At 48.8% G+C, this 26,757-nt stretch overlaps 2 long non-coding RNA genes across 3 annotated transcripts; one reads left to right on the top strand and one right to left on the bottom strand.

The window, feature by feature from the left end:
- The first annotated feature begins 349 nt into the window (after positions 1-349).
- Positions 350-6,323, top strand: LOC131392893 (uncharacterized). Its single transcript, XR_009215804.1, has 3 exons — positions 350-464; positions 1,789-1,930; positions 5,709-6,323. It is a non-coding gene; the product is annotated as an uncharacterized LOC131392893 (long non-coding RNA).
- A 3,643-nt stretch (positions 6,324-9,966) lies between these two features.
- LOC131393037 (uncharacterized) lies at positions 9,967-13,808 on the bottom strand. Of its 2 annotated transcripts, none has more exons than XR_009215832.1 (3): positions 13,650-13,808; positions 13,337-13,443; positions 9,967-10,442 (listed from the first exon to the last, which is right to left on the bottom strand). It is a non-coding gene; the product is annotated as an uncharacterized LOC131393037 (long non-coding RNA). The 2 variants fall into 2 exon arrangements; XR_009215831.1 differs by having other exon boundaries at positions 13,364-13,443.
- Positions 13,809-26,757: the final 12,949 nt, after the last annotated feature.

Below are 26,757 nucleotides of genomic sequence, written 5' to 3'. Positions count from 1 at the left end.
ATTTACCCTACGTTATCTTTATAGCCATCATGATAGATCTGTTCCAGGAAGGAGCCACCATGTCAAATTCTTTAGGCAGTTAGTGGGGGAGGTCAAATGTCCCTAGAGAAAACAACCAAGGTAACGAGATAGATTTCAGGGTGGCCAAATCTTGATCTCCCACACTATCACCACTGTACCACCTGGGTTACCATTCCCGCCATTGGCAAGGCTGTCTGAAGGCTCCTCTCGGATCCCCTTGGCAAGTTTGCCTCCAAAGCGTCAAAAACACGGTCTTTCCCTCTCCCTCATTTTCCAGTTCCCCCTGTCTTTCCCTAGACGGGGTAGTTTCCTCCACCCTGGCGCAGGCCACAAGGCCATCAGCCCTCTGGCCGCAACCTGTTTGCATCCATGCTTCTGAGAAGAGCATCAACTCATGGCTTCGATGGCTCTGGTGCCCTGACAGCTAAAACCCGCTGGTTTAGGTAGGTTCAACAAACGAGTTTCCCACTCCAGACTTAAAAGGATTCAGGCTGTGAGGCAGTGAAATTGTCATTGAAGATGGCACTTGTCCCTGGGGAATTCAGAGCAATGTTGAGCAGGACCCTGGCCCCCAGAGGCATGGCAGTGCGGCTCTCCTGCCCGGGGCCGGAGAGGGACATGACGTGCAGGCGGTCCACTAAAAATCCCTCAACCAGGGCCAGTGACGAGGAGGAGCTCGAGATGTGGACTTGGTGATTACTGAACCCCTCCAGCCTCAGTTTCTTTATCTGTCTCGTGGGGTGGTTGCTAACTGTCTCATGGGTGGAGACTAGTGGACTCCATACAGGGCCATGAGCTTGAGGACTGAGGACTCGCACGGCGGATGAAGGACTGACCTGGGTCTCTAAGAAGGGGAAAGTTCTGCCCCTCCTGGGAGGCACTCAGTGGACACCATCTGGGTACACTCCTCCGTTGCTCTTTTCTTATCTGGAAATGTGAGTGTAGGGAAGACACGAAAACCTTTAACATTGGTGACCTGATGGGAGGTGAACTGGGAGGCCTGAGGTCAGGAGTGAGAGGGGGATTTTTCGCCTATTAAATTGAGAATAATTTTTTATTGTAGTAAAATATACATAACACAAAATTTACTATTGTAACTATTTTTAAGTGTGCAGTTCAGTGGCATTATGAACGTTCATGTTGTTCTGTAACCATCACCACTGTTCATCTCCAGAACCTTTTCATCTTCCTAAACTGAAACTCTGTCCCAATTAAACACTAACTCTCCATCTCCCTCCCCCAGCCCCTGGCACCCACCATTCTATTTTCTGTCTCTATGAATCTGACTCCTCTAGGGACCTCATGTAGGTAGAATCATACAGTATTTGTCCTTTTGTGTTTGGCTTATTTCATTTAACCTAATGTCCTCAAGGTTCATCCATGTTGTAGCATGCATCAGAATGTCCTTCTTTTTTAAGGCTGAATAATATTCCATCGTATGGATATTCTATGTTTTGCTTATCCATTCCTCCATTGACAGACATTTGCATTTCTTCCACCTTTTAGCTCTTGTGAGTAATGCTGCTGTGAACATGGGTGTATACAAAATATCTCTTCAAGTCCTTGCTTTCACTTCCTTTGGGTGTACACCCAGAAGGGGCGTAGCTGGATCATATGGTAATTCTATGTTACCTTTTTGAGGAACTGCCACATTGTTTTCCACAGCGGCCACACCATTTTACATTCCCACCAGCAATGCATGAGGGTTCCAATTTCTCCACATCCTCACCAATACTTGTTATTTTCTGTTTTCTTGAAAATGACCAGCCTAACAGGTGTGACCTCTCTTGAATTTTGAACCCATCCCCTGATTCCCGAGTTTTCATGTTCAAAACGGTTCCTGGGGCCTTCTTTGTGAAATGACTTCAGGGCCAATTTATCAATCCCATGCAAGACAGCGCGTTGTTAGGTAAGTTACCTGCAACTTGATCACCTGTCTGCCTGACCCATCAATTTGTCTCTGGGCCAAATTTGCCTGTTTCCAAAAGCCAAATTCACCTTTTCCAGAGGCCCCCATGGTGAGATGCAAAAGCATGTGTCTGGGGCTCAGCCCTCCCCCAGGGCAGCTACTGAAGGCCCAGGAAGAGAAGCTTGTGGGTGTGGCTGGGCCCCTGCAGCCAGGGCCACGGCCTGAAGGCTTGACGAACTCGGGAGAGAGCTCCCTGGGGGCCTTCCGTTCTGAGAGTGAACGAGCTGACTTAGTGATGGGTCCTGGTTATTATTGCTCTGATCCCAGAACTAGGAAGACTAGTCAGAAACATTGGCAGTGAATCATATACCATTTCATTTCTTATTCAGTTTTCTTTGTTTGTTTGTTTGTTTTGTTAGGAAGATTAGCCTTGAGCTAACATCCATTGCCAATCCTCCTCTTTTTGCTGAGGAAGACTGGCCCTGGGCTAACATCCATGCCCATCTTCCTCTATTTTATGTGGGATGCCGCCACAGCATGGCTGGATAAGTGGTGTCTTGGTCCACGCCTCGGATCCAAAACTGTGAACCCCGGACTGCCAAAGGGGAGCACATGAACTTGACCACTACGCCACCGGGCTGGTCCCTCTTATTCAGTTTTTTTAATATGTATGTTCTTGATGAGTTTTAGCTCCTTGAAACCTAGAATGATGTTTTTCTTCTTCCCTCCCCATCCCCTTCCTCTCCCTTCCTATCTCCCTTCCTCCCTCCCACCTTCCTCCCTCATCCCTCTCACCATTTATCAGGCACTGTGTTAGACTCAGGGAATTAGACACGGAAAGCCTCGCTCCTGCCCTCCAGGAGTTCATGTCCCCTCCCCCACTAGTGGTGACTTGCCTGTGGCAGGTGTCAGATATAAACACAGCCGGACATTAGTTACAGCGGGAAGGACAGATGTTAATCAGTAATTACCACTGTAAAAGGGAAGAGAGCCGAGGGCACTGAACTCAACTTGGGTTTGTGCAGAGGTGAGTGGGCGTTTCAAAGGGACAAGGAGGGACAGAGAGTGGGGGATAGGGGCTCAGAAGCCAGGAAAGTGACAACTTACAGAGAGCAGGAAAGGGAGGTTGGTCCCTGTGAAGCCCATCTGCTTTTGCTAACTGGCTCCTCCCACAGACACCAGGGTCGGGGGCCCCTTCTTTGAGTGTTGGCTGGAACAAACGGTGAATTCTTTTGGCAGCCTTGAGCTCTCTCAGGCAGGCCCTGTAACAGGGGCCAGAGTTGTCCTAGGCATGTGGTCTTGAGCTATTAGAAACTACGTTAGTGTTTGTTCCAGTCTTTATAGGCTGCGGTTGAGGCCTAGTCGAGAAAGGGCTCAGAGGAGCCTAGCTAGAGTTTGGTCAATGAGGTATTACTGAACCAGGTTCAATTTTGCCCATCGCCTGGGAAACCAAACACCAAGACAATGAGATTGCAGCAGAGAGAGGGTTTAAATCACAAGGCAGCCAAGTGAGGAAGTGGGAGAATGAATCCCAGATCCACTCCAGATAGTGGGGACTCAGGGGTATTTATGGGGAAGGGGGCAAGGTGGTCTGAAGTGTGGAGAGATGATTGAAGATAAGGAGAGGTGAGGTAATTGATGATCTGCGCAAGCGTAGTCAGGCTTCATGCGTCTTCATAGGATGCGTGTTCACAAAATGGCGGCGTTAGCATGACCCAAGGGTGGAGTTTTTAGCCTCTTGACTTCGAAAGGTCACTTATCAGGCATCTGTGTGGGCCCAGTTGATGGGCTGGTGGTCTTAACTGGCCTGAACTGGACAAGGGGGTCTAATTCCTGAAAAACAGCTCAAACACCCATTACCATGGTGACCCAGGCGCCAGGGAGATGTTATTTGTGGGAACCTAGTGGGAGTCAGATAGCATATTACCTAAACAGCACAGTTAACAACGGGCCAGGGAACAACTAAAAGCTGTAATCGGTAAGTGCAAAAAGGAAAAAAACTTTAGTCACTAGCTACCTAATCATCAGTGGCTAACTGTTTACCTATTTCAGAGGGACTCTTTGTCAGAGGCATTCACTAAACTTCAAACAGAAAATATAACAAACACAGCCTCCCCTTTGGGATAGAAAACCCCCGAAGTTGTCCCAAGAATGGGTACGGGGTCGGGCCCTTGAGAGGATGTGCAAACACAAGGACCCATGACTCCCAGTCCACTTGACCATCGGCAGCGTCAACGTACTTTTCCTTCCCCTTTGGGGAAACGGCTACGGTTGCTGCCAATGAGATGTTGGTTGGGTTCAGGGAAAAATGGACCTGACCCTGTGGAAGCAAGTTCAAGTCCAAACCCCACCACCCACCTGCCTGCTGCTGATTACAGAGCAGAGGAGCCGGGGAGTGAACCCTTCTCTGTGCTCTGTGCTCTGAGGCCTGTCCTGAGCGTCCCCAGGCGCCGGCTGATGTCTATGACCACAGGGATGGGCACTCACTGTGAAGATCCACACTGTCGCTCCTGGCCTGAGGGCCAAGGCTGCTCCTGTTGGGCCCCACCCCACCCCCTGCCCGCAGTCTTCCTGGCCGGTGGTCTGTCCTCACATTTGCCTCCACACAGCCTCCCCTCCCGGTCCTAAGGCCAGCTCAGCCAGGACTGTGTGTGTTAGACTAGATGGATCCCGGGTCCTAAGGGGATGCCAGGTGTGCGTGTGGGGAGGGGCGTCCCAGGGGCAGGAGAGAGGAAGGTGCTGGAGCTGCCCTGCCGTTGGCAAGGAGGGGTCAGGGGAGGTGTCGGGGGAAGGTCCACACAGGAAGGAGTTGTCCTTTGGGGGCAGCGCTGGGAAGAGGGGAAACGCCACGGGCCTGGGGTTCAGGGCTGGGTTCCAATGTGTGGAGCAGCCTGCAGCGTCCAGTGAGTACCGGGGAGCCGGGGATCCTAGCTCTGGAAAAGCAGGGGTTCCTGGCAGGGCTAGGGCACTGGGAACACAGCAGGGACCCACTAGATCTCGTACCAGATGGGGCTTCTTCAGAAGAAGGTTGGTCAGAACTGAATGCACATCTGGATACGGTGCCACTGGCCAGCCCAGGGGAGCCCGGACCAGTCATCCCTCCCCTAGACTCAGGCGTGGTCCCCGTGGTTGGCTGAATGATGGCCCCAAAGACAGCCTCGTTCTAACCCTGGAACCTGTGAACGTGACCTTAAGTGGCCAGAAAAAAAGACTTTGCAGGTGTGGTTAAGTTAAAGATCCTGAGATGGGCAGATGGTCCTGAATTATCCAGGTGGGCCCTAAATGTTGTCACAAGCATCCTAACTGATTCCGGCTCAAGACAAGGTTGACATAAGGGAAGCCATATTGTAGAAAAGAAAAACCCTATTGTTTCTGGATATGCTGGATCTGCACCCTCCAGGAGATCTAACCGCTCTGTAGATTTTACAACCCCTGCTTATGCCTGTACCTCCCAGCTGCTATAAGATGATAACTTTGTTCTTTTGAGTTCCTTAGGAATGTGATGACCCTTGAACAGAGAATCTATGCTGATAGCCATCATCAGTGAAAACTGAAAGATCTGGTGTGGCACTCCCAGTCTGTAACACCCGAGGATCAACATTCCTAACCCCTCCCCTATAGCCCACCGGCCTATATAACTGCTGTAAGAATTTGTGCCCCCTTAACGAGGGTTCTTTCAGACATTAGTTGGCCATCTTCCCTCTTGCTAGCAAGCTGTAATAAAATGTCCTTTCTCTGCCACTATCTCGCCTCTTGACGATTGGCTTTTGTCTTGCAGATCGTGCCCTTTGTGTGGTAACATTATAAGAAGGAAGCAGAGGGCGATATGACTACAGAAGAGGAGGCAACCACGTGACCAGGGAGGATGAGATTGGAGCAACAGGGCGACAAGCCAAGGGACACCCGCAGCCACTAGAAGTTGTGTGAGGCAAGAAGGATCCTCCTCTGGAGCCTTCAGAAGGAGCCAGCCCTGCTGACACCTTCATTTTAGCCCCTTAAGACTCATTTCGCACTTCTGGCCTCTAGAACTGTGAGAGAATAGATTTCTGTTGTTTTAATCCAATAAGTTTGTGGTATTTGTTACCGTAGCCCCAGGAAACTCACACAGCCCCAGGGTGAGGGACCAGCTGAACTCCAGTTGGTGCCCAGGGGCCCTGCGGCTGTCAGAGGGAGCTGGGGCGGAAAGTCGGATATGCTCCCTGGGATAGCTCAGGAACTGGGAGAAAATGTGGGCAATATTGTGAAGGTGGGCGGAGAGGGGCTTTCTCTCTTCATTTTGTAGCTTCCTGTATTGTTTGGATCTTCTACTGATACATGTCTTTGTTTTTTAAAATGTCATTGGGAGTTATCCGTGAGGGGAGATTTTGTGTTTCCTTGTTTGCATTAAAAGGCACACTCACGCCCACCACCTAGTGAATGTTACCATCACCCTGCCCTCCCTGCTTAACCCCCCTGCAGAATTTCACACCCATGTCCTCCGGGCTCCTCCTTCCCCCTCCTCCCACCCCTCCCCTTCCCTTCCATCACTGCCTCTCCTTGCCCAGAGAACCCCTTCCCCTTCTCGTCTATGGGCACCCAGGTCGTCAGGCGGCTTTCTGAAGGAGCGCTGTCCTGAACAAAGGTTATTCCTTTCCTAGGCAGAATACCCAGCCTCCTGCTGAGATGATGTGTTGCATACATTCATTGCACGCTTCTTTCAGACCACGCAGTGTGTTCAGGGCTTTACAGATACTATTCCTGTCTTCACAGCCATTTCATCAAGTGGCTAGAATCACCCCAGTTTTCAAGAAGAGAAACCACAACTGTAGGAAGTTTGGAGACTGGCCCAAAACAACACAGCCGGTAGCGGCTGACCAGGGGCTTCCTGGGCCTGTCTGACCTCGAGGTCCACACACCCAGGTGGACGCGGCCTGCTCTTTGAGACATCTGCGCTGGCCTGGCACCCACAGGGGCTGTGGGGCTCGGTCCACACACCCTGCACTCACCCACTCATCCACTTGTTTCCTCGGTTAAGCACACACTGAGGGGGGAACCTATCGCTGGCGAAGCTGACGTCCGTCGTGCCCAGCGTCGTGCATGGGGTCTGCACGCGTGGTCTCGTGTCTTAGAATTGACCTTTGGCAGCGACCCTCACAGGGATCCTCTGGTTTCCGCCTCTGCTGCGGTTCAAGACCCCTTTTTCCCTCGCCCCCAAAGTCAGAGGTGGAGAGTAATTGTTGTCTTCCGTCATTATTGTCTGTGCGTTTCTGAGTGCAGGCGCACACGTGTACTTGTGCTTATGTGCACACCTTACAGACCAAAGTTACCTTCAACCTTACTTGCTTCAGCCAAAAGAGTCTCTATTGTGTGAAAATCTGTAGCAGAAATGATAAAACTTGGTGTGCTTGCTGTTTGGGCTTGCAACACGTGTGTGTGCACATGTGTATGTGTGTGTACATGTGTATGTATGTGTGTGTGTGTGTGTGCCCGGGCCTGTGTATATGTGGTGTGTGTGTGAATGTATGTATGTGTATGTACTTGTGTGGTGAGTGCATGTCTGTGTGTGTAGTTAAATGTGTGTCGTTGGGCTGTTTCATCTCTGTCCCCAACCCAGTTCCAGAGTCTTAAGGGACAGGCAAGCAGGAAGGGCGACAACGCTTTGATGTACGCAGGGTGTTGTCTGACGACTCAGGTGAGCAGCTGGGGGAGGATGGTTTCTGGTTTCAATCGCCTGTCTCCCGTGGACCGGTTTTTCACTCAATCACTGACAAGTACCGGATGCCTCTGAAGACAGCACAGGGGCGAGGGGGTGACAAGAGGCGTCCTCCTCACTCCAGCCCTGGCCACTAAGAGGAAAAACAGAGACTAATGTCACCCTCAGAAGGTCAAACTATGAAACCCACACCTGTCCTAGCAGAGGTCAAGCTCCCTCACCCTGGATGGCTCCCACCTCCACGGGCAGCCCTGATGTGCCAGACCTAAGGTATCAGCACATCCAGACAAGAGTCGGTCCAGTTTGGGGACAGGTCTGGATGCCTCTGAATGAGATGGCAAGAGAAAGGAATGTTCCAGAACAGATGCAGGAAGCACTGGCCGGGTAGGGGGCCTATGAGCTGGTGAGAGTTGCCTTCTATTCTGAAAATGCATGGCCTGGCCGCCCCCTTGCTCTCCCTCCCTGTGTGCGGGCTCACTGGCTCCCTTCTGATAACTCGCCCGTCTGTAGGGAGCATGGTGTGTGGGTCCCTGCCTGGGCTGCCTCGTTTTGTTGTCCTCGTTCCAAGAAGCAGATTTCTGGTTTATGCCCCGGCTTCTGTGGGTGTGTCTGTGCCAGATCCTTTTAATCTTCTGAGTCAGAGGGGAGACCCATTTTGCAGATAAGGAATCAGACTCTGAGAGGTGGACGCACTTGCCCCAGCTTGTTGGTGAAGCTGGAACTCAGGCCCAGGTGGTGAGAGCCCAGGGCCCATCCCTCGAGCGGTGAGGGTGAGTTGCCCAAACGGGCCAGGCTTGAGTTTCTGAGCCAGTCTGCCTGTGCGTGAACATAGACTCACTGTGGAGCCTCCTGCTCTCAGGAGCTCAGAGCCCAGCTAGGGGTCCAGACATGTGAGCAGGTCATTTTCTAAACTAGGGTCAGGGCCCAGTTACAGAAAGAGCTGCGGACACAGCTCAGGGTGGTGGCTGAGCTCCCAGAAGAAGCCTCACTGGGAAGCTGGTGTTGGGTGTGGCAGGTGGACAGGTGTGGAAGGGCCTTCTGGCCAAGGGAACAGCAGGTGCAAAAGCTGAGAGGTGTGATATGACAGCTGAGAGGTGGGGACAGAGCGACGTGGGATGAGAGGAGGTGGTGGGAGCCTGGCTTACGAGGAGCCCATGAGCCACCTGGTGAGCACTGAACACCGACGAGGGTGGCTCCAGGATCTGATCCGTGTTCCACAGAGTTCTCCAGCTGCTCTGGTGGGGGTTTGGAGGAGAAAGAGAGGACGAAGGGAGAGAAGGTCCCTGGCTTGTGCTGTCACAGCTGGAGAGAAATACCGAGTGCATAGGAAGGGCCTTTGTTTTCTGGGGGGATCACAAGTGTGAAGGGGGTGCAGTGTTCCCAGGATGGCCGAACCCCCCGCCTTGCACTGGACCTGGAGCCTGAGAGCAGAGACTTCCGGGAGGGGCCTCCCTCCCTCCGGACCCCTGGGCAGCCGTAGGACTGCCCAGGCGCCGTGGGAAAGACACGGAGGTGGGACCCTCGACTCTTCTGGAAACAGAACAACTGCGATCCATGGCACCTTCCCGTGGCTGCCCTGGGCCCCCTCAAAATACCTGCACGGGGTCTCCTCCTCCTTCTCCCTCCTTTCATCTCCAGCACTTGTTCTGTGCCCGGAGGAACCGGCTCCTCCGGTTCTGGAAGGCCAGGCGATTGAAGCTGGAGCTGGGTGTCCAGTGTGACCTTGAGATCTTCTCACCTGGGGGAGCCAGGGCTGCCACACAGGAGCGCCCGGAACAGAGGGTCCCACTCACTCCAGCTCGGTGGGCGGGGGCGGGAGGGAACGAAGGAGGCTCAGGGCGGCAGGAGGGTTTCGCTTCTTCTGCTCTCTTCTCTGTGTCCTTACTTATGTCTTAAATAAAGCCTACATGGCTATGCCTGCGGGGTAGGTGTTAGTACTCTCTCAGTTTTGCTGTTGAGGCAACTGAGGCAGAGAGAGGCAGAGTAGCTTGTCCCCGTGTGGATGCAGTCAGTGGCAGAGCCGAGCTGCCGAGTCAGGCCGTCTGCACCAGAAACACACTTGATCCACTGAGCCGGTGGTCCTCAAAGTGGGGAACTTGTGAGGAATGCAGGTTCCCAGGCCCCGCTCAGGACATACGGCAATCTGGGTTCTCCTGGGGACTCTGAGGCTTGCTCAGGGCATTCTTTATAATTTCCGCCTTTGCTGAGCACCTACTTACTGCACGAGCCATTGTGATAGTGCTAAAGATGTACGTGACCGTGACCCAAACCGAAGCCATCGCCCGCCGTCTCAGAGCCCGCGATGAAGAGCTGTAGATTCACAGCAAGTGCATCTTTGAGCGCATCTTTGGTCGCAGGGCAGTTTCAGAACGTTCTTTGTGGAATACACAGAAATGGCAGGGACCCTGCAGGCTGCTGACTGCCGGGCCTGGAGGGCTCCCGTCACTTGCAAAACATCAGGGAGCTACCAGTTAAAGCCTGGGGGCTGAATCCACGGGACAGACGAGGACGTTTCAAGTTGGGCTCTCCTGGCTGCTATTTATGTTTTATTTGGGGAGCTGTTTTTAAAATGCGAAGACACATAGGAGATTAGCAATGGTAGCTTTGTGGACCTTATGTCTTTGCTTCAGCATTTTGGTGTGATTTTAAAAACAAAATAGAACTATCTCGTGGCCCCAAGTCCTGATGCATGAGCTCCAGGCCGGGGAAACTGCTGTAGAGTCTGGAACGTGGTGCCCAGGTGGTGACAAGCTTCTTGTGACTCTCACGCCTCCAGGCTGTTTCCACCGCCCCACATATTTAGACATGGTTACAGGAGATCTGAAGGAAAGAGCAGACCCTCAGCTACCAAAAAAAAAAAGAGGAAAAAAAAGTATCTTTTATGCAAAGAGCAGAGATAACCTAAAAACAACCAAGCAAACAGCCCTAGGAATACTCCAACCATCCTTTTTATAAAGACAGTCATTGAAGGGCTAGGCCTAACCCCAGCCCTGTCCCCACCACCTTCCCAGACCCTGCTGCCCTCCTGCCACAGGAGCGGACGGGGGATGCCTATGGCGTTCCTGAAGTTCTGGCTAGTCTGGCAAACTTGAATGGGCTGCACCTGGAGACACCACAGTCCCACTTAGTAACCCAGGGACACTTGTGAGGCAGGTGCTCCCTGGACCCAGAGTGCAGTCCCCATGGAATACCCTGCCACGGCAGACAGGATTTTGACATTATTCCTTCTTGTCTCCGAAGAGCCCGTTCCCTTCCAGGTGACATTCCTACGTGGGAAGAGATGGATGGCCTTTGATCTTGGACAGTCCTGCAGGCTGAGCCCTGTGGCCTCTCCACCGATTAGGTGAGCCTGTTACCTAACTCCCCTGGGCTCCGCCATTTTGTATTCCCACCAGCAGACGCAGCACGGCTCAGATGGGCACGCCGTTGCTTACACGGCACTCTACTGGCCAGCGTGAGTCACGGGCCGGCCAAATTCCAAGCGTGTGGAATAGACTCCCCCGGGGATGAGGAGCTACCCAAGGGCGTGGATTCAGAGAGAGGAACAACTGGCTATTTTTACAAGCAATCTACTGCTCGGGGATTGCTGTGTTTAATCCTCACAGCAACCCCAGTGGTCAGAGGGGGAAACTGAGGCACAGACAGGTGAAGTTCCTTGTCCTGGCCAGAAACCTGCAGAGCTGGGACATAAACCCAGAGTTTAAACTCGCTGCCTACGCTCCAGGCCTGGACTGTGTGCTGGGGACCCAAGGCACGTGCTCTCGCTCCTGCCCCAGCCCTCACCTCCCAGTTACTGCAGTCGCCCTTAGGCACCTGGAAAATGGTGGGAGGCAGGAGTGGATCTGCTTCTGGCCACCTCTGGCTGCCCCAGGGAAGCGGCTGTCCAGTCCCTCCTCCTGGTTCTCTTCCCCTGCAGAGGAGGCCTCCTCACCCCGTGTTAACGCGTGGCCCTCCCTCCGTGGCCTTCATCAGAACCCCACCAGTGTGTACATTAGGGTTGTGAATCATTTAGGCTGGCGATTATCCAGGGAGGAAGCAAACACCCAGGGCTTACAGCCAGGGCAGGCCGCGACACGGACCAGGGTGAATCACGCTGCAGATGGGGAAGCAGCGAGGCAGGAATTCAGGAAAATACACAAGCTCTCCTGGGGTTACGGTGGGCTCGGGACCATGCTTGTCTGCAGAAGCTGCGTGCCAGGGCCCCGCGGGTGCTCAGAGGGGCTGTGGGAGGACTAACCCAGCGCTGACCCCAGTGCTCTCCTCCCTTGCCTGCCTCCACCCCCCAGGATGGAATGCTAACCACTCAACATGCCGCCTCCCTTCGAGCCAGGGGTAACTCAACTGCATGTCTGCAGCCACCACTTTGTGACCTTGAGAACAGAGCTGAGAACTGCTGAGATGCTGGCTCTGACGAGGCGAACCTCAGGAGCATCCAGCACGGACACACCTCCAGTCTTCTTGTGATGGGAGAAAGACAGCCCCTATTTTCTGAAGGCACGGTTGATGGGTTACTCTGTTACTCGCAGCCAGTGCATCCTTACCAATAGCGAGAGTAATCGGCAGGGATCTGACACGTCTTTTTCTGACGTGTTTTTATTTCTGCTCATTCCAACCCGGCCAAGCTTTTGGCCAGGGTTCAATCACCTTCTGTCACCTTGAGACCACCTCTGTGGCTTCCTGTCTAGCCCATTTCTGAGGCGACTAGCATTAGCCATCTGGAAGTAGGGCTACCTTCCTCCCATTGACCACCATCAGCTTTAAGAAAAATCGGAAAAGGGAAAATAAACTCTGCAGAAGAGCCAAGTCTCAAGTGAGGCACGTGAGGAGCACAGTCATCTCACGTTTGATGTTCCTCATAGCGGTTCTCACTTGTGAGATTTGGTAGACTTTCCCGTCCTTAAAGCTTTGGGTACAAGGTGTTACTGCCATGAGAGTCTTTCTCATCTTCAAACCCAGTTCTGAATCTGCTTCCTCCATCGGCCAAGGATCTACCTGGTGGAGGTAACAGATTCTCCCACCCAGAGTGTGCCTGCCCCGCCAGGTACGCTCCCTGTCACACAGGAACTCAGGGTACATTGGGAGGGATGCAGACTGGGGGTGGGGGACACAGGGGTGCCAGCAAGCAGTTGCAGTGTGACTCCAGGCACATTACCTGGCCTCACTCACTTGCCTCCTCATCTCTAAAGCAGGTGCTTGCCTGATGGGGGTGTTGGGGTGCTTACCTAATGGGGTGTTGGGAGGATGTTGGGGTGCTTACCTGATGGGGTGTCGGGAGGGTGTTGGGGTGCTCACCTGACAGGGTGTTGGGGAGCTTACCTGATGGAGTGTTGGGAGGATCTTGGGGTGTTTACTTGTTGGGGTGTTGGGAGGAACACAGGAGTGTGTTCATGTGGCACAGAGTATAGGCACCATTAAGTCACTAAATACTGTGAGGTTTTCCTCTTTAAATGCCGTAGCCCTGTCTTTCTCTTCTCAGGACACGCACAATCCTTTACCTGCATTCTATTTACATGGACAATTTCTCTTCTCTTCTAGTAGCAGTTGGCTGCTTAGGAGCAGGATTCTTGCGGTCAGTGCCCGGAGGAGAGGTGACCAATCCCAGTTGACTGTAAGGCAGCCTGGCCGCCTCCCTCCCTCCCCGGACTTCCTCCCTCCTGCTTATTCATTTGCTCATTTATGCAGTCATACGCTCACACATCATGCTGATCACATACCTCACATATGCCAGGAAATCTGATTACCTTTGATCCGGAACTCTCCCATCCAGACTCCTGTCCCCAAGTGCATTATGAAGAGAGTCATTTTAATCTTTGCCAAACCGCTTGAGAATAACCAACAGAAACAAAGATGAGCCAGCCTCCTAACAGTTCACTAACCTGCTCATAATCCGCCCCCTTCTGATTAAAGGGCCCCCTCATGGCTCCCCTGCTACTCCCCATGCTCCCTCCCTTCCTTCCTCCCTGTTTATGTCCCTCATCTTCCTCTAGAGAACCTGTGGACTGGGAACTGTGCCATCCGCTGACTCACCATACATACAGCCCCTTCTGGAAGACCATCAGACGCAGCCAAACATCCTGCAGAACAAACACAGTCACTTTGAACTTCTTGTTTTGAGACTGTTGTTTCAAAGGGATGGCAGAGGCCCCACAAGGTTGCCCCGAGGAGGTGCCCGGCACACCCATGATGACAGTTGGCGAGGCTGTGACCCCTGGAGTTCTCACTCCATGGCTGGTGACTGGATTCTCCATATTGGAGAGCCTGCCCCCTGGGCAAGATTCTGGCCCTTCTACTCTCTCTAAGACCCAGGGAACTCCGGGGCCAGAGTTCACTTCCCTCTTGCCTCATTGCCTTTCCAATGGCGTTTCCTCCTTCAGGGGCACGTTTAATGCGTGGAGTTGGCATAGTGAGTTAATTACAGTAAATTATAAAGTAGCCCTTAAATGGGTTGCTCATAGCTGGTTAGCCAGTTGGTGAATGAATGTTTTCAGCAGAAGCTCACTTGAGAAAGTGTGGAGGGGGCGGTGCAGGGGGCGGGGAGGACTTTTAAATTGGATTAATAAGTGAGTGGTTAATAGTGGTTAGTCCTCTTCTCAGAAAGAGTGACCTTCCAGTTTGCCCGGCTCAGTTGATCAGATCTGGCAGGAAGAATAATTACCATTTTACCAAGCTATTACTGTGTATTAGATGTTTTAAATTTAATTATTGAATCTTTTAAATCCCAATTTAGGTTGGGGGTTCTCTCCACTTTACAGAAGGGGACCTCAGTGAGGAAAATGAGAGAGTCCTCATTTTCCCCAGGAGAGCACCCCATCACCCCCCCTCAGCTCTGGGCTCTGGGAGCTGTCACCTCCACCTCCACCCAGAGGTGGCTGATGAATCAGAGCCAGAATGGGAAGCCAGGAGTCCAGTCTTCTGATCTTGGACAAACGCTCACCCTGGGGTATAGCTGCGTTGTTCCTAAAATGAAGGACTTGAAATCTTTAATCATCACATTATTTTCCTCCCCATCTGGCTAATAAAGACTAAACATCTCCTTCCAGGGGCCTACAGGACCCTCTACAATCTGAGTCTCTGTTTCCAGACTTCTCTCTCATTGAACTCTGTATTTGGGCCAAGATGCCCTGAAGGAAACAGGATTTCCTTCCCGTAAGCCTTTGTTTTGCCTCAATTACCTTGGGAGCTTTCAACACTCACCTTCATTCTTATCTCCACCCATTAAAGCATAACCAGCTCAATTTGCGGGCCTCCTCCTCCAGGAGGCCTTCTGTGAGGCTCTAACACCAGCACTCAGTTTCCATGGAGAGACAACACCCTGCTGGGTTCTCAGTGGTCACATCCGTGGGCACCCTCCTCCCACTCCTAGGGTGTGTGCAGGGGAGGGGCTGGGACTGTTACTTATCCATCTCATCACCTCCCTTAGGCCTTTGGATGGAGATTTGAATAAATAAGTTTAAACAGATGCTGGTTGGATGAATGTGCCTTTGGCATCTCAGAGGGGTTGGAAGGATGATAAAAAGAAGCGCTTTAGTCATTTACAAGGTAGTTGGAAGAACACCTCCAACGATCCACACAAACACTAGATTTATTAACCACCGGTGAGGTGATATGTCAATAAGAAAAACCCAGCCAGAAGCGGCTTAAGCAACAGAAAAAATTGTCGTCTTGCGTAACTCAGTCCGGCAGTGGGACAATAACTTCAGTGGCTCAGCTATGTTCACAAGGACCCGGTTCTCTCCATCTTCGCTCCATCACCCCTGCGATTGTCTGGTCCTTTTCAGCGGGATCCACCTACCGATGCCAAGACAGCCACCACGGCTCCTGGCATCAGATGCAGGCAACAAAATTCAGAGCAGAAGTGGCATTCTCCTTCCTGTGTTCCTCCAAGAAAGAGGAAAAATCTTCTCCCAGAAGCCACTCGTTGTTCTCGCTTTGTGTCTTCTCGGCCAGAATTAATCATCTGCTCATGCCTCTGTTTATTTATTTTTTTAGTTTTTCACTTTTTAAAAAAATAAACTTTATTTTTTAGAGCGGTTTTAGATTCACAGCAAAACTGAGCAGAAGGTATAGAGATTTCCCATTACCCCCTGACCCCACATGCACAGCCTCTCCCACATCAACATCCCCACCACGTGGTGCATTTGTTGCTACTGATGAACCTGCATTGACACGTCGTCATCACCCAGAGCCTACAGTTGACATCAGGGCTCACTCTTGGTGCTGGACGTTCTGTGAGTTTGGACAGATGTGTGATGACGTGGGTCCACCATGATGGTCTCATACAGAGTAGTCTCACTGCCCGAAAAATCCTCTGTGCTTCCGCTACTCATCCCTTCTTTAGTTTTTTTTTTTTTAAGAAATTCCAAATCTATTCAGAACTGGAGAGAATAGTAAATTCAGCATGTATGACCCTCTTCTCCAGGTTCAACAATGATCAAGATTCTGCCACATTTGGCTTTAGACATCTTTTTCCTTTGCTCTTTGCTTGGATGAAGTATTTTAGAACAAATCCCAGCCAACATGCCATTTCACCTCCTGCATAATTCAGTATTCAGAGATGCAAAAAATCATGAACGTTCTCATATAACTATAATGCCATTTCCACATCTAGCAAAGTTAATGCTAATCCCTGGGTATTATCTAAAAATGAATCCATATTAAAATTTCCCTAGTTGTCTCAAAAATGGCTTTTTCCAGTTTCTTGGTTTGAGTTGAGATCCCAGTGAGGCATGCTCGTTACGTTGGTTGTAAAATCGCTTCAGTCTCTTTTCAATCTAAAAAAAGATTTTTTTTCTAAAAAGTCTAAAATCTCTTCAGTCTCTTTTGAATCTAAAAAAAGATTTTTAATCTCTCCTCCACTAAAAAAAAAGTAAAACCTCTTGACTTAAAGACATCAGGTGGCTTGTCCTATAGAATGTCCTACCTTCTGGAATTATTTCCTTCCTTGTCACATCATTTAACTTCTTTCTCTTGCCCTCCTGTTTCCTGTAAATGGACGGTAACTCCAGACAATTAAATTCGGGTTCAAGTCGTTGGCAATATTTCACAGCTGATGGTGTCTTTCCATACTATGTCACGTGAACAGCGTAGAGCGTCTTGTCCCAATTTTGCTAAAGTTAAGCCTGATCACTGGATTCAGGAAGTGACACTCTGATGGTCACCTCAAACTCAGGGCCAGTCACCATAAAATTTATTTTCCAAATCAGGACATTTTTTCCGGAAGAAAAAGGAGTTAAAAACAATTGAAATAGTAAATTTTCAAATACTTATGCATAGATTTGAAGTTTAATTTTACATTTGTGAACCTACAAAATAATTTTATTCAAATTGATTCAAATCGATCTCTACATTCAATGCATTCCCAATCAAAATCTCAGCAGGCTTTTTTGGGATAGAAATTGACAAGCCAAATCTAAAATTCATATGAAAATGCAAAGGACCTGGAATAGTCAAAACAACTTTGAAAAAGAACAATTGGAAGAGGTACACGGCCTGCCTTCAAGGTTTGTTATAAAGCTACGGTAAGAAGGACAGTGTGTTATTGGCATCAAGATAGACAAGTAGATCAGTGGGACAGAGTAGAAATCCAGAAATAGAGTGACATTCCTATGGTTCTACTTCAAAACTATATTTTGAATTACATAGAAATTTAACTCAAAATGGATCATACATCTAAATGTAAAACCTAAAACTATTAAAAAGCTAGAAGACATATGGGAAAATCACAGTTACTTTGGGTTTGGCAAAGATTTCTTGGATACAACGTCAAAAGAAGGAAATTGACAAATTCGACTTCATAAAATGAAGAACTCCTGCTCTCTGAAAGACACAGTTAAATGAATAAAAGACAAGCCACACACTGGAGAAAATACTAGCAAATTACATATCTGATAAAGGACTTGTATCTGGTATATATAAAGAACTATCAAAACTCAATAAGAGAACAAAGAACCCAATTTTTTTTTTTAAAAAAGAGCAAATCATTTGATATGTACTTCACCAAAGAAGATAGAGAAATGGCAAATAAATTCATGGAAGATGTTCAATAGCATCAGTCATTAAGGAAATGCAAATTAAGATTACAATGGACCATCACTGCGTAGAGATTATAATGACTACAGTTAAAGAGATTGCTGAACCAAGTGCTGGCAAGGATGCTTGTTAACTGGAACTCTCATGCACAGCTCTTAGGAACACAAAATGGGATAACCGCTTTGGAAAACCATTTGACAGTTTCTTAAAAAGTCAAGCATATACCTACCATATGACCCAGTCATTCCACTGCTCGGTATTCACCAAGAGAAATGAAAGCGTGTGTCCATGTGAAGACTGTTGCACAAATGTTCACAGCAGTTTTCCTTGTAATAGCCAAAAATGGAAACAGATCAAATGTTTATCACCAGGTGGGAAGGATAAACAAATTGTGGTCTCTCTATTCAATGGAAGGATAGATATGGTATGTTTACTCTCTTGATAGCGGTTATGGCTTCACCACTGTGTACACGTGTCAAAACATATCAAATTGTAGACTTTAAATATGTACAGTTTATTATATAGCAATTATACCTCAATAAAGTTGTTTGAAAAATTTTAAAAACATGCATTCAAGATCAGTGGTCATTAGGGGCAGGGCCCGGGGGAGCAGCACAAGGAGACTCTCAGAGTGATGGAAATGTTCTATATGTAGATTGCAGTAGTGGCCACAGTTCCTGGCGTCAGATGCAGGCAACGAAGTTCAGAGCAGAAATGCCATTCTCCTTCATGTGTTTCTCCAGGAACGAGGAACAATATTCTCCCAGAAGCCCCTCATTGTTCTCTCTTTGTGTCTTGTTGGCCAGAATTGATCACCTGCTAATGTCTCTGTTTACAGACTGTTAACAGTTGCCAAATTCACCAGGCTGCACACTTAAAATGGGTGGATTTTATTGAATGTAAATTATAGCACTATAAAGCTGGTGAAAAATAAATTTGCACTACAAAATCTTAGCTTAAAAGGTCAAGGGAAAAATACAATGGTGTTATATAATTTTCATTTCTAATAAAGTGAAAATTGTATTTACAGATACTCTTGTAAAGAATAAAGATAACGTTTGTTACATTAAAGCAAAGAAAAAACACACTTACCTTCTTTGCATTGATGAGCTGTGAAGGGGAGGAAGAGTATCCTCTGCTAACTGTGGGTCCTTTCTGGCTGGGCTACAAATTAAATTGACATGAGACCGAATAGCAGGAGAAAATCAAACAAAGTTTAATAACATGTATACATAGGAGAAACCAGGGAAACCGAGTTTCTTGACAAATGGCGGAGGTTTTCACCTTAAATAGTATATTCGTGGAGACAAGGGATGATGTTGGGGATGGGGAGGGAGAAGCTAAGGGCGATGACCCGGAAAGCACAGCAATCAAGAGTATGCAGATTTAAGTCTTCTCCTTCTGCCTTCCCTACTGATCAGAGTTTCTAGAGATAAGGTCATCCTCCCCACCCCCTTCCCTGTACAGAGAGGGAGACAGCTTTACAAATGGAGATTTCCCTTACAAATGTAAATGTTTGGTAAACAGAACTTTGATAAGAATAGGCTTAGCAAGGACCCTCTGAGTCTGTCGTTTTTAGGTATAAGTTTGAGGGAAGGTTAAAGTTTCTTTCAGAGAGGCACCGCCCCGGTGGTGTAGTGGTTAAGTGCGTGCGCTCAGCTTCGGTGGCCCGGGGTTCGCAGGTTCAGATCCCAGGCACAGACTGATGCATCGATCATCAAGCCGTGCTGTGGCAGCATCCCATATAAAGTAGAGGAAAATGGGCATGGATGTTAGCCCAGGGCCGGTCTTCCTCTGCAAAAAGAGGAGCATTGGCAATGGATGTTAGCTCAGGGCTACACACATACACAAAATTTGTTTAAAAAAAAGTTTCTTTCAGAGAAAATAATCAAGGTAAAGAGACGGATTTTGAGGTGGCCAATTTTGATCTCCCACAGCTGGATCAACTAAAAAGTAACTATCAGCCGGATAATTATTTTTGATAAACATTCACATTCTTTAATAAGCTTTTTAACCCTATTTGTTTTAATGCCATGTTAGTGGTATTTCTCAGAAGGATGTATTATTTTCGGAATTGCCTTTTTACTTTTAATTTTATACAAAACTGCCTGGGGTCTTCTTCAAGAAGACATTTTGTGACTAATAAATGTGAGTTTGTTGATGAGTTAAATGGAATCTTCTCTGAAAACCCCGATGTTATCAGATGAGTGAACAGCCTGTGCAGGTACCATCTGAGCCAACCCTTCGAGGAGGAGGGGACAGTCTCAGCGTCTTTTGATGAAAGTATCAATGATTCAGCTGGGGGATTTTCACAGGTTCTGTGTTTTGGCTTCCATCCAGAGAATCTTTCTTTCTTAAATGTTTTTATATGCAAAATATGTCAAACAGTGTTTTTACATGTATGATTGTTTTGAGTGCTTTGTCAAATTTATAGGCTGAAAATCACAGGCTTTCTCAATTTTATTCCACTCTGATGTCATATAAACTCTATCAAAAATTTGTCCCATAAATGGAGATGTTCCAGGGAGCAATTTCAGAATCCCAAGTCATTCTCATACACTATTTGGGCAGGCACCATGCAACTGGTTCTGTATCCCTCTTTCTTTTGTAGTACTAAATTTAAATGGTCTTTCTGTTTACAATCCTGTTTTCAATAATTGCAATAACTTTGCCAAAAGTTTCAAAAGAAGTTGTTTTTGGTTATCTACTTGTTGAACAGTTTGATTAAAGATTCCAACTGATTTTGAACAAAATGCAACCAAAATCTAGAAGACCCAATTACACACACACACACAAATCTAGTATCATTATAAGTCATTTAGATTGATTTACAAACAACTTTTTTTTTTAAAGGCTATGCATTTCTGAAATCTGACCCGATGATGGATCTCAAAGGGAGAAAGTATGAAACGCCTTGATGGAGTATTTCTCGCTTCTCATCCATATTTGTTCTGTCACAGAAATTTTGTAGTTCAGTTACTTTAACTTTGTACATGTAAAAATATTTGTAAGTTTTGATATCTGCAGCTTTTATTTCAAATAGAGGTATATCGCAAGACATTTATAAATTACGTGTTCACTAGAAATAATCCCAATTATATTTCTGCTCCATACTTTCTTAATTTAATAATAGCACATTTTTACCATGAGCTATGTGACATCAACATTTGTATTTGTGTTATCACAACAAAAACAAATCATGATATCACCAATAATGAGTATTTAACTGAATTTACATTCATATCTTGCATTTTCAACAACGTCAAGTTACACATCTTCAACAGGATAAATGTTCAAAGCTTTACCTGTATTTAATGGTCTGAATAAAAATTAAACACTTATTCAAATTAACTTAATTGGCTTTTCTGTTTGAATCATCTGATAACACACATATTAAGCTGGCATCATTTAACTGAAATTCTTCTGCTCCTGGAGTCTAAACAATAACAGCTATTATTTCATCTTGTAAATGCACAAGAAAACTTGAAATTGAAACGAATGCAATTAGAATTGTCCTTGGATCTAAGGGGGAAGGCATGCCTCAGAGAGTGACGACCAAGCTCATCTGCCTTGTTTAATCTTTGTCTTTTAGCAGTTTTAAATCAGTTACTAACTTCGAAGTCAATGATGATTTATTTAGCAGATCCATGTTTTCTGATTTTCACATGATCGGTGATACCAGAGCACATATAGTGGATGATAAATTTTGACAAACATTCTGTGTAAGTTAGGCATTCAGATCAACTTTCTTGAGAAACAGAAGTCCAATAACAGCTTTTTGATGTGACATGTACTTTAATTTTTTTTTTTTTTGGCTCATCATGGCCAAAAGGATTTAATAAATAAAAATAAAAAGATGCATTGCCAAATGATGAAATAACTGGTTGTAGAGTTACAGCATAAGATACATAGTGAACCCATGTGGCAGAGGTCTGACAACTCTATAAGAGCCACAGCAGGACTGCACCTCCATTTCCTGAACCGGTGTCCCAGCCCCCAACCTGTCATTTCCGGCTGCTTCCCACTGACCTTGCCAATAGGGGGCCTGGTAGTTTTCTGCATCTTCCTGGTCCAGGTTCAGCCCACACCAACTGGACAGTAGGAGCAGCAGCATCACATACTCCTCCCACCCATCCACCCCCAGGAGGGGCAGGGGTGACCTGCCTCTAGCCAACTGTGCCTGGGTGTATTGTGTTTATCAGGGAGCTCTTTGTGTCATCCCTGAAAGAGAAGTTTTCAGAAAAAAAGAGAACCAGTTCAGGTCTGGTCCTCTCCCGGATTTAACTCTATTCAAGTGAGAGCTCTGTTCTCTGCCCAAGCTTCTCCTTCCCTAATAGAAGAGACCACAGCAGAAGGCAAAAGTGCAAAGTGGAGATCTACCAATGGAGACTCCGGGTCCCAGATAGTACCAGCGGGTAAGGCCCCCTTCCCACCAGCCTTCACCCAATGATGTCACCCCCCGTGGCCTGTTGCATCCCTATATTTCATTAGGGGTTGCAAAATGAGGTTTTCTAATTCTGTCATTCCTTTGACTTTTATTAAATCGAATTCCCAGTAAGGAGGACCTTACCAGAGTCAACTAGGGCTATATTTCAACTCTGAGAGAAAGCTCATCCAGGAAAAGTAAGGTAACTATTTATTTTCTTCACATTGCTATTTTTAGAGTAAGAAGTTGAGGGGCCAGCCTGGTGGCATAGTGGTTAAGTTCACACACTTTGCTTCGGTGGCCTGGGGTTCGCAGGCTCTAATCTGGGGTGCAGACCTACACACTACTCAACAAGCCATGCTGTGGCGGTGTCCCACATGCAAAATAGAGGAAGATTGGCACAGATGTTAGCTCAGGGCCAATTTCCTCAGCAAAAAGAGCAAGATTGGCAACAGATGTTAGCTCAGGGCCAGTCTTCCTCACCAAAAAAAAAAAAAAGAAGGTATCCTAGTTATGGGCACAGGTGTCTGTGAGTTGGGTGTTTGGAGGGGTATCGTTCAGAGCTCATGATGTTTATAGATTCAGAGTCTCTCTGTCAATAGCATTTGCTTGTCTCGGATGCTCAATTGTCCCATCTTTAGCCAATGAAGCCTCTTCCCATTGGCCCCTCCATGCTCCTGACCTGGCCTGACAGCAGCTCGATGGTTAGTGGCAGCAGGAAACCCTGATGCCACTTTGTGTTGCTGGAGGGGGATTTTCTCTAAGGGGCCCTCGGACACTGTTATCACTGTCATCTTTGTCCTTGTCAGGGAGCCCCCTGCAGGTTGTACACTCCTCATCCTCACACTTGGTAAACACCCTCCCCTGCTAGTGGCCTTCGAGAAGGAGAATTAGGCACCGACTGGCCAGCCCAGATGGGAGAGAGAAGAATGGATGGGGCCAACATTAACACTGCCCAGATGACTGCAGTCTTGCTGGTGGGCCACCCCAGGAGCCTCCCAGGCGGTCTTGGAAATGGGGTTCATTGCTGTCACAGCGTCATTTCCTTGGGTGTTCTGTGGCCTGCCACCAGAACTCTCCTCTGCCAGGCTGCTCCTGTCCTTCAGAAACCTCTGTGGGTGTCACAGCCAGCCGGGGACAGGTACAGGATGTAGACCTCCAAATCTGAGCTCTGTTCTTTGACTTTGCCCCCTTCCTGCCCTGGGCAAGCCTCTTGACCTGCCCACCAGGTCACTTTCCTTAATGCTAATAGCCAATGAATCCCTCCCCGCCCCCTCTCCAGACCTCAGAAGGATTTGGCAGGAGAACTAAGTGAGGTCTGTTCCGTGCCTGGAGTTTCCTGCAGATGGATGCTCCGTAAATCCAAGCTGTCATTACATTAAAAGCCCAGTCTCCGCGGCAGGGGCCTAATTATAAGACCATCAGAAGGTTGAGGACTGGCCCTCCCACCAGGCAGAAGGTGAGTCTGTACCTTGGAGAGACTATTGGCTGCCGCCTGTGCGTACTGGATCCTGTCTTGCCGGGAGCTGGCTGGTTTGGCAGGCTGTTTTTTTTTTTTTTTTTGGTGAGGAAGATTAGCCCTGAGCTAACATCTGTTGCCAATCCTCCTCTTTTTGCTGAGGAAGAATGGCCCTGGGCTAACATCCGTGCCCATCTTCCTCTACTTTATATGTGGACCCCCCCACAGTATGGTTTGATGAGTGGTGTGTAGGTCTGCACCCAGGATCCAAATCCTTGAACCCCAGGCTGCTGAAGTGGAACACGTGAACTTAACCACTATGCCACCAGGCTGGCCCCTCAGGCAGGCTTTTTTTTTTTTTTTTGTTTGTTTGTTTGTTTGTGAGGAAGACGAGCCCTGAGCTAACATCTATTGCTAATCCTCCTCCTTTTATTTTTCCCTCCCCTTTTTCTCCCCAAAGCCCCAGTAGATAATTGTATGTCATAGTTGCACATCCTTCTAGTTGCTGTACATGGGACACCGCCTCAGCATGGCCCGACAAGCGGTGCCTCGGTGCGCGCCCAGGATCCGAACCCGGGCCGCCAGTAGCAGAGCACGCGCACTTAACCGCTAAGCCACGGGGCCGGCCCCAGGCAGGCTTTTAAGGCTGGATATGGATTCTGTTTTGGCCCTGCCGTTGCTTTGCTGGGCACACAGCAGTACCTCTGCTCGTGGTTCTGGATGCTCCACGAGGCCAGGCTTGCCTTCTCGTTGCCTCCCTCTGTTTGGGATGGGAGATTGGTTTGGTATCTTCCCGTCCCAAAGAAATGATGGTCTTGAAGAGGAGGTGGACAGAGTGTTCAGTCAGCTGAGTCAGGACACAGCTTTCCTCTTGGTCCCACTGGCCGGCTGTCACTGGCTTTTGCCCAGCTGAGTGTGCCCTGAGTGTCACTGCAGTGGGCCCCTTCATGCCTTATAACTACACTCAAATTAGGCATTCCACCTGTGATAAATGACATTCTCATAAAAAAAGGATTCAAAAGGAACTGGCCCTTCTGGGAACTGCCTGCTCTCATTTTAAGACCAATTTCAATTGTGTTCTCATGAAAAAAGAAAAAAGGAAAAAAGAAGGAAAGGAAAGACAGACAAGAAAAAACCCACCCACAGCTGACCCCAATTCCCAGCCTGGGGGTTTTCTGGAACCACCTGCAGGACACCCGCCACCGCCCTCCCCCTCTCTCCCTCTCTCCACAGCCTTTCTCCTTGGTCCTGATCCGGAGGAAGCCCTGTCTCCCTTCTGATCTGATGAGCCAACCGGCTCCTGCCCTGCATCCCCGTGCATCCTTGTGTGTCCTCACTCAGAGAGATAAAGGCTCTTTCTTGGACTCCTCCCACCCCTCCCTTTTAGAAGGCTCTGAAAGGGAGGGTTCTTGACACTTAAAATTTTCTGTACTTTCCCTGCCACACAGTGGTAAGTTTTCACCTTCTCCAGCTTTCTTAGGAACTTCATGTGCAGGGAAGAGGAACTGGGTTTTCCTGGGCTCTGAGCAGTTTCTGGCTCACTGCCTTGGACCCAGTTTGGGAAGTGCAGGACTCAAGGCAAAGGTCAGGACAGGGGCCTCGTTCAGCCCCAGGCTTATTCCCTGAATGCAGAAGGGGGAGAAGGCGGTACTCACGCCAGCGTTGTCGTGCAGAGTAAGTGAGGTCGTGTATGTAAAGGATGCTTGGTGTCCACAGAGGGCTCAACAAATCACTGTAAATATATGTTACATATGATATAAACATAATATAATCTCTATAAATAACAATAACTATGGTTATCATCAGCCTCAGTGGAGAGATGATGGTTAGGGATGAAGACATTGGCTCCTAGCCCCAACTCTGTCCCTTACTTGATAGACTGGGGGTTGTCACTCAACACTGTGACATGGTGGGGCTGGATCCTTCTTTGTTGGGGGCCGTCCTGTGCACTCCAGGATGGTGAGCAGTATTCCTGGCCTCCACCCACTGGATGCAGGAGCCCATGCCCACCTAGATGTGACAACCAAAGACGTTTCCAGACATTGCCATGTCCCCAGGGGGCAAAGTCACCCCCACTTGAGAACAGCTGTGACAGACAAATCATTGGTTCTGTCTGAGCCTCAGTTTCCCTGTCAGCAAAATGGGAGGAAGAATGGCTCTTCCGTGTACCTCACAGTGTGGGGTGAGAGGTGGGAGGATCCAATGGGATGCTGTGCAAGCGCTTGGGAAACGCACAGCACTTCCCGCTGGAGATGGTGCTTCCGAGTGCCAGAGCACACCTGCCCACACCTGCAAGGACAGGGGAGGATGACCCGGGCAGTGCCTGTGACACGGCCGAGGACCTGGTGGCCAGCACAGACCGGGACCAGCCACCTCCTGTGTGCCCTTCCTCGCCAACCCCCACTGCTGCCCTAGACAGGCAGATGATGCCTCCTCTGGCTGGCTCACCTCTTGCTGGTGCTGGGGAGGCACCTGCCTTATGTCTGACCATCAGAGGACAAAAGCCAGCTGCACACATATCAGGCACTGGCTGTTAGTGGGAGTTCTCAGAAGCATAAGATACAACCCTGTGGGGCCGGCCCCATGGCCTAGTGGTTAAGTTCGGCGTGCTCTGCTTCAGTAGCCTGGGTTCGGTTCCCGGGCATGGACCTACACCACTCGCTGGTGGCCATGCTGTGGCGGCAACCCACATACAAACTAGAGGAAGACTGGCACAGATGTTAGCCCAGGGCTAATCTTCCTCAAGCAAAAAGAGGAAGATTGGCAACAGATGTTAGCTCAGAGCCAATCTTCCTCACTAAAAAAGAAAAAAAAAAAAGATGCAACCCTGTGCCCCCTGAATTCGCAGTCTAAGCGGGGAGACAGAGAAGGTGCAGGGGTAACGAAAGCCCATGAGGAGAGGGTGTGTTTCTGCACTGGGAGGGGAGACTCCCATCATTCCATCATTGCCCAGCACCCAGGGCATGCCTGGCGCGCAGCAGGTGCGTAACAAATGTCATGGGATAAAAGAGCGCCTGGTGAAGAGCAGTCAGGATGGAGGGCCCGAGGGCACGTCCCGCCCAACTCCCCTCCAGGCCCTCAGCACCCAGCACCACATGATTCACGCCCAGCAGGCTTTAACAGACGTTTGCTGGTGCTGATGGAGGGGCCTCTCCCCGTGGACTAGGCCAGGGAGGCTTCCTGGAGGAAGTGGGGAAGTCTCTCCTTGAAGGATGTGTAGT

This window comes from Diceros bicornis, chromosome 27, assembly GCF_020826845.1.
Source record: "Diceros bicornis minor isolate mBicDic1 chromosome 27, mDicBic1.mat.cur, whole genome shotgun sequence".
In the NCBI taxonomy this organism is placed as follows: Eukaryota; Metazoa; Chordata; class Mammalia; order Perissodactyla; family Rhinocerotidae; genus Diceros; species Diceros bicornis.
Note: the sequence above shows the minus strand (reverse complement) of the source record. Positions and strands in the feature narration are given on the sequence as shown.